Below are 8,335 nucleotides of genomic sequence, written 5' to 3' on the forward strand. Positions count from 1 at the left end.
TGGAGAATCTTTTCCCTGTCCTCCAGTGGAAAGGATCAGGATGAGGGAAAAGGCTCCCCAAAGCATCTTTCCCTATAACAGACAAAAATTACAAATAACAATAAACTGATAACACAAATAACAATTAATATAGTTAGGACTAACACGGGTCCCTTGTCATCTTTCTCCGTTTCTCTTTGGTTCTACAAAATGCAGATATAAAACATACATAGATGAAAACGAGAGCATTATCCATCGCATGTGGATTTGGTGGTCTTTTCCATGCGTATCAGCAGCTGCCTATGAATAGGTGTTCAGTGGAGTTTTAAGGGTTAAAGGCACCTCTCCCATTGTTGGGAGGTCCACCAGTATGATTTTGATTCCTTTTCCCCATCAGAGTCTGCACCCACATTTTCTACAGTCATCTGGGAGCAGGTTCCCAGGGAGAAAACTCATGGGTTCAGGTAAAGGCAGTTTCAGAATTAAATTTAAAATTGTAATTTTTTTCTTCTTTTTTTAAAACGAACCTAGAAAGGGAAGGGAAACTAAAGCCCGTGAAAAACAAGGGATGCAAAGGAAAGCACTTGCTCTCCACCAACCGACCGATGCCCAGCAAGGGCAGCCCCCGCCAACCTCCACCCCCACCCCCAGTTTTATTGCTGAGCACAGCGGCGTGGGCTGTGGGATGTCCCTCTGGTCCGTGGGGGTCAGCTGTCCTGGCTGTGTCCCCTCCCAGAGCCTTGTGCACCCCCAGCCTGCTCGCTGGCGGGGCAGTCAGAGAGCAGAAAAGCCCCTGAGGCTGTGCAGGCACTGCTCAGCAGGAACTCACGCAGCCCTGGCTTAGCAACACTGTTCCCAGTGCAAATGCAAAACATAGCCCCGTGCAAGCTACTAGGAAGAAACTGAACTCTGTCCCAGCCCAAACCAGTACACCGGGGCAGCAGTTACCAGTTGCGAGTCAGGCATGAGAGAACGTGTCAGCTGGAAACCTCAGGAGCTGCGCGGTGACTGAGAGAAATCACCTGTTCGAGTGCTCTGTACAAAGGGGCTCGAGCCCTTGTTTGCCATGGTTGGTTGTTTCCTTTCCTAAGGAGCTCCTAAAATCCAGCTGAGTGGACAGAGTACGTTGTCCTGTAAATGGGAGAGATGCGGCTGGGAAGGGCGGAGGAGAGGTGCTCTCTTATGTGACGTGACGCAGTAAATCTGGGATGCACGCGGAGCAATGCAGAAAGCACAAAAGACGGAGCTGGTGTTGAAAAGCTGGGGTCTGGGCTCTGTCACCAAGGTGCACCCTCTTTCTCCCTGTCCCCTAACAAGAGGTAGCCTTCCCATTTTGGAAAGAGGCAGGATGCGCTCTGGTCATCCTCATGGCAGTGGCCCAGGGAGAGCTGCGGACAGAGGGAGGGACCGACTGTGGATGCCCCAGGCACGAGGAAAGCCACACACTGCCCTGAGCGAGGCACAGTGGCTTAGGGACCTCCTTCCGAAGCAGATGGCAACACGGCATTCGTGCTGATTGGCAACCCCGGCCGCCAGTGCTTCCCCACAAAACCGCTGGCCGACAAGCGAAGACCAGCGCTGTTGAGCGCTGGAAGGCAGGACCGCGCACAGGACAAGGAAACGCAAACGCTTGCGATGCCCCGTTCCCCCCTGCCACAAGAACTCATCATAGGGTCACATCTCGGGACTGATTTTGCTCCCTCTTCAATCTCTCCTGGCCTTCGCGAGGCCATGCCAGTCCTTCGGGCTGCTCTAGGATCTGCCAGTCCTCCTGGGGCGTGACGGTCCTAGCGAGAGCAGCCTTCAGACGTCCCAGGCCCTGGAGACCCGGGCGAAAGGCTGGAGCAGAGGAGAGGTACCCTTGGTGCGAGAGGATCTGCTTAGATCATCAGGTGGCAGAGGAGGAGATTAGGCAACCCGTAAGCAAAGTGGAGATGCACGAGCCCCAGCGGGGTGCACCCTCAAGTGCCGAGGGAGCTGGCCGATGGGCTTGCGAGGCCCCTCCGAAAGGGAGATGTGCCCGAGGACTGGCAGAAAGCAAAGAGCACGTGGGCTGACGAGCAGTGCACTGGGTGGAAAACCGGCTGAGGATCTGGTCCCGGAGGGGGGTGACCGGCGGCACCAAGCCTCGTTGGAGGCCAGGAGCCAGCCGTGAACCCCAAGGCAAGGGGCACTGCCAGCAGGTGGAGGGAGGTGGTCCTTCCCCTCTGCTCTGTAATAGCTGGGATAGAGACGCTTACTGTAGGACAGGTAGAAGATGATAGCGGAGATCATCAGGCTGGAGAAGCCAAAGGAAACTGCACAGGGGAGTGGAGTTGCCCGCAGAGAGAGGGGTCGGTTTCCAGACTAGGTCAGCTCGTGTCCTCAGCTCCCATGCAGGAGGTGAATCACACACGTGGACTGCAAAGCAAGGTGGCCCATAGAAAAAGGTTTGCTTAGCTTGAGATTGCCCAGGGGCATTTAATTGGAATTCAGCCCTTGCCAGCGGGAAAGACACATGCCCTGCAAGCGCATGCCGGGGCATGAGACCTTGACCGGGGCTAGGGAATAAACATGTCAGGGGACCTCCACGAGACCCCCAGCCCCTGGAGTGGCGGCTGGAAGATGGCTGTAGGTCAAAGGACCCTGATGGGAGCCCTGCAGGGCCTCATCCACTGGGCCAACGGGCACCTTCCCTTGCCACACAGAGCATCTCATGGGCTGGAAAAGGGACGCTTGGGAGAGTTTCTGGCAAATCTCTGGAGAAGACCTTCTCCCCGCCCCTCTCCCAGGGGGTTTCTCAGCTCTGGTGCCCTTCCCAAGGACAGCCCCACAGGCGGGTGCAGCCAGCATTGCAGGGAAGAACAGGCAGCAGCCACAGCGGTCAGCACTGCGGGAAAGCCAAGGATAAAGCCTTATCACCCAACTGTGATAAAGCCCTAATAACCAAGCGTGCTGCTCCACGGGCAGGAGTATTCCTGCCTAAGCTCACCACACTTTTCATGTCCGTGTGGCTTTCGGCAGGAGATGAACGGCTCTTCAGTGCTGGTGCTTGCTCCCCTCCTTCAGGGAAAATTGCAGATTTTCTTCCTGTTGCACCTGCCTCAATTCCACTCTCTTGGGGATTGCAAGCTGGCACAGCATGTGTGCCAGAGACATTCCCACCGCTCGGCTGGTGTCCACAAAGAGGAGTCTGTCTTTAGCCACGGTGGTCATTTCCAGGGAAAACAGCTCGTTTTGTTGACCAGGGCCCTACGCGGACAACAGAAGAGCAGGGATGCGGACATTTGCCACGAGTCCAGTGGAGCAGGCTGCTCAAACACAGCCCGCTGTGGCTTTCTGGGCCTGTGGGGACAAAGGATTAAACCTGAATTACCTACATGAAAGAGAGCTAGCGCTAGCCTCGTGCAACGGCACTGTTACGGATGCACGACTAAACAAATCCAACAGGTGTTAAAACCCAGATTTCTTCTTCAGCAAAAGTTAGTTAGAAGTCCGGTAACATTTTATAAAACCACAGGCTCAATGATGTCAAGAGAATTAATACTACACGGCCGACTTAAGAATCCCCAAGGTTTAAAGTGATGGCTCAAAATGTGCATGTCACTCACCTAAAAGCTGAGGGCTCTCTCCCTCGAGGAGTTACCTCGGGCGGTGCCCCGACCCGAGGGGGAGTCCCCGACTGCAGACCCGCTGCTCCGAGGAGGACTGATTCCCACATGTCCTCCGGCGGGACCCCGTTTATACCCCTGTCGAATCTGACCTGTGGTCATTTAATTCTGTTGGCCAGGAGGGTCACCTCGGTGTACCTGGCACATCTCCATCGGCCAGTTCAAATGTCAACCTGCAGCCTCCAGGGTGTCCTTCCCCTTCTCCCTTCCTGGAGAAGTTTTGGTTCCTGCTGGCGGGATGGGGGCTGTGGGCGGGGGGGGGAATGTACTGCCACAATTCACATGGCCGTGACCACAGTCATGATTCGACTGGTTTCTTTGGAGTGGTGGTACAGTCACCTCTTGCCTCCAAAGTTAAAAGGGGGTGCAGTTTGGTGAGTTTGACGCTCATCGTGGGTCATTGTTCCCTTCTGGTCTAGAACTAAAGTGGAAGATCGAACACAGGAATATTCAGTGTGTCGAGAGTTTAAAGGAGTATACTTAACCGTTAGTACAGGCTTCACTTCCAAGCATTTGATAGAACTTATTGCAATATAGATTACAGTAATCATAACTACAAGCATTATTAAAGATTAGAGAAGGCTGGTCGCCCACCCCGTGAAAGAAGATCCGAACATATCAAAAGTTTTCCCAACCAGTTGGTCCCTGGTGCAGAAGCAATTGCCTCTGAGTCTCTTGCCATATTCTCTCGTTGATTTAGTCTTGAAGCCGCATTGACACATTTGGAGTGAACACAGCAGTTGTCCACTGACATGTTCAAAACTTTACATATACCCTTCTCTTTCTTTGGCATCTAATCCAATACAGCCCAGTTTTTGATAGTCATTTTAGACCGTCCTGATTTGGGCCAGGTGCTCCACCTGCTGATTCCATTTCGCAGCTGGGGTTCCATCCCAAGCATGTCCTTTCACCCATCCCACCTGTAAAGGTCGGGATCTCCCTATTGCCAGGAGACGTCGCCAGTCCTCTGTCCTCCACACTTTCGCATGACCTACTTCCCACTTACCGGATTCCCACTGACATAGCCACTCTGTAGCGCCCTTAAAGGTTGCGTAAGAGTCAGCAGAGACCATGGTAGCACCATTCTCTACAGCCAGTAATAAAGCCCGTAGTTCTCCTACTTGTGCACTACCTTCACCCTCTTCTTCGACTGTCTTCCCAGTACCAATCTCCAACGCCACTGCTTTATATTGCCATTTTGATCCCACTCGACAGGCGGATGCATCCGTGAACCGCACTCCCTGCACATCCGAGCCTGCCACAAATTCGGGTGCCTCCTCAATCGGAGAAGGTTTATACGGTTGACCCAGCGAGGTTGGGGCAGGGTTTACAGGTTGCTGTAGTCTGAAAACCTTAGTGGGACCCTCCTTTAGCGGGAGCAAGTGGCTTATCCCTTCTAGGTATGCATACCATTTCCTAACTGTGGCCTTTTGGGCTACTCCCTCCGGAGGAGGTGACCCACTGAGGACTGAATTTAAGAGAGGGAAAGGACCCTGTACTATAACATCCTGTGAAGTACGCAGCTTTTCAGCCTCTTTAGCTGCTCTAGTGAGGGAGAGAGTCCCCTTCTCCCAATCTGAATATCGTCGCTCCGTCTCTTTAAATGCAGTGCAAGAGAATAATACAGGCCTGGCTGGTCCCTGTGGCCCCTTTTGAAACACACCACAGTATGAGCCATGGTCAGCACATCCCCATCCCACCCTTAAAGGATCTCGTGGGTGCAATGGACCTAGTCTCTGATAAGCCTTAAGCTCATCTTTCAGAGTGTTAAGGGCTTCCGTATGTTGCAAAGTCCAATCCCATTTTCTGTTTTGTCGGAGCAAGTCACAGAGAGGGTGGGCAACCACTGAGGTAATACTTGGGACGGCAGAAGTTCACGGTGGGCTATTACTGTTCAATCTTTTCTAACCAACTGTTAGTCGCCACCTTCCGTCTGATTTACGGACTGGCCAAACAGGAGAATTATAAGGAGAATGTGTGCAACTGATGCTCTCTCTTTTCTCCAGACCATTAACTACTTCCAAAATGGCCGCGGCTGGAAGTGGGTCTTGAGGGACACGGGTTACCTTAGCTTGTGGTAGTGCAGGAGCAACCTCTAAGGTTCTCACATGAACAGCCTCTGCCCCCCTGCCCCCGAAGCCCCACACCCTGCCATTGGGTAGGTCCCATTGTCTGCCTGCCAGCACATCAAATCCCAGGGTATTTCCCTCCTAGGGGCTTAAAGCCACTGCCACAGCTGTCATTGTCTTTTCCCCCGGTAACCAAAGTTGGGTTCGAGCTATGGGGCATTCTCCTGTCGCCCCTGTTACTCCTCTAACGTTTACAGCCTTTCTTGATGGCTTAATTCCCAGCTCACTAGCTTGTCGATCATCTAAAACACTAAGTTGGGCTCCTCTATCGATTAAGAATTCTAAACTTATCCGTCTTGGACCCACAGAAACGTGTGTATAAGGCTCCTTACCAGCAGACCATCGGCAGGTATTCCCCATGCGCACTGGGCGGCCTGAACCCCAAACCGCAGCTCCTAGTTTTTTAGCCCTTCCAGTTCCTCTGCCAGTGCCGCGAAAGGGTCCCGTTTCTCTTCCCGAGGGGGCGGGCTTGCTGGCGCGTCCCTCTGCTCTCCAGCTTTCCCCTCTCCCCTCTGCTCTCCAGCTTTCCCCTCCAGCAATCCCACTCCGCACGCCGCCGGCGGACCGCCCCTGCACCACGGCTCGGGCTGCCCCCAGTGCCGCTGCCTTCCGCCAGAGAGCGTCCCTTCCGGGATCGTAGTTCCGACCCGACCGGCCGCGAGTTCGAGACCGCTCGGGGCGGGGTTGCCAGCCGCCTCGGCGGCAACTGCGGCAACTGCGGCAGTCCCTGTACCCGGCTGGGAACAGGCTCTCCTCCCTCCTTGGGGTTCACACCCCCAGCCCAGTAGGCTACTCGGGACGTTATCGACTGATCACCCGCCGGTCCAGCACTCAGAAACACTCCCGGTCCCCAGTGGCCTCTCGCTTCAGCATCACTCAACACCATCCGATCCTCCCCCGTTAGAGAAACTCTCCACAAATACGCAGTTTCGGTTTCGCCCGCCTGGCGCGAAAACTTAGCTTGCAACTCGCCGAGCTCGGGTCCCGACCAAGGGGCCCTGCAAATGGCGCTCCGGGGGCTCCCACCGTGCGGACCCGCGTGCCCTTCTGTTTCAATAAGGGGCCGCACGTCCCTTTCCTCCAATTCCACCTTCACATAATCTGTTTCCCCTTGCCTTTCAGCAGAATCACTCTTTCGGTTCACACGTCCTCCGGCGGGACCCCGTTTATACCCCTGTCGAATCTGACCTGTGGTCATTTAATTCTGCTGGCCAGGAGGGTCACCTCGGTGTACCTGGCACATCTCCATCGGCCAGTTCAAATGTCAACCTGCAGCCTCCAGGGTGTCCTTCCCCTTCTCCCTTCCTGGAGAAGTTTTGGTTGCTGCTGGCGGGATGGGGGCCGTGGGGGGGGGGGGGAATGTACTGCCACAGGCACCCAGGAGCTGCTCCTGAAAACCACCAATCCAGGAGATGGAAAGCTTTGAACAGCTGTGGCTATTCTGGAACAGCCTGTGCCATGTGCATCCATTTCTATGAACAAGCCTTCTCCTGCAGCTGCAGAGGAGTTTGAGATCTTGCTTATGGCTAAAGGGGGTTGGTGGCCTCGGAGGGTGGCTGAGGCTTGGGGCTTGCATTGCCTGTGACCAGCTATGACCACAGAGTGACAGAGGAAAGACTTTCCCGGGGGAACAGGCACCAGGGAGTGGTTGAGGTGGAGGAAAGCTTCGCCGCGGTTTTGGCTGTAGGTGGAGAGTTCTGGATCAGCGAGGAATTCTACCTCTTCCGTAGCATGTGTCGTGGTTTAACCCCAGCCAGCACCTAAGCACCACGCAGCCGCTCACCCACTCCCCCCCCCCCCCCCCAGTGGGATGGGGGAGAAAATCGGGAAAAGCGGTAAAACTCGTGGGTTGAGATACGAACGGTTTAATAAAACAGAAAAGGAGAAACTAGTAATGATAATGATAACGCTAATAAAATGACAACAGCAATAATAAAAGGGTTGGAAGGTACAAATGATGCGCAGTGCAGTTGCTCACCACCCGCCGATCGACACCCAGTTAGTCCCCCAGCGGTGATCCCCCGCCCCCACTCCCCCCAGTTGCTATCCTAGATGGGACGTCGCACGGTATGGAATACCCCCTTGGCCAGTTTGGGTCAGCTGCCCTGGCGCTGTCCTGTGCCAACTTCTTGTGCCCCTCCAGCTTTCTCGCTGGCTGGGCATGAGAAGCTGAAAAATCCTTGACTTTAGACTAAACACTACCTTAGCAACAACTGAAAACATCAGTGTTATCAACATTCTTCGCATACTGAACTCAAAACATAGCACTGTACCAGCTACTAGGAAGACAATTAACTCTCTCCCAGCTGAACCCAGGACAGCATGGCACAGGTACCGAGTCTTCTGCTGGTACCAAGTAGAGGCAGAATGTCAGGCAAAGTGGCTCATTGAATGGGAACGATCTAGGGGAATTTACTTGGCTCTTAATAGCCCCATTGCTCTAGAAGTTGAATCTTTTGTCTCTAGTCCTTTCTTTTTTGGAAGGGGGTGGCGGGAGGGGCATGGATAATTTATCTTCATACCTACAAAAACACGCATTGTAGCAGTCAAGGTAGAACAGGCCTTTCTCACGTACCT

This window comes from Harpia harpyja, chromosome 13 (assembly GCF_026419915.1).
Source record: "Harpia harpyja isolate bHarHar1 chromosome 13, bHarHar1 primary haplotype, whole genome shotgun sequence".
Taxonomy (NCBI): domain Eukaryota; kingdom Metazoa; phylum Chordata; class Aves; order Accipitriformes; family Accipitridae; genus Harpia; species Harpia harpyja.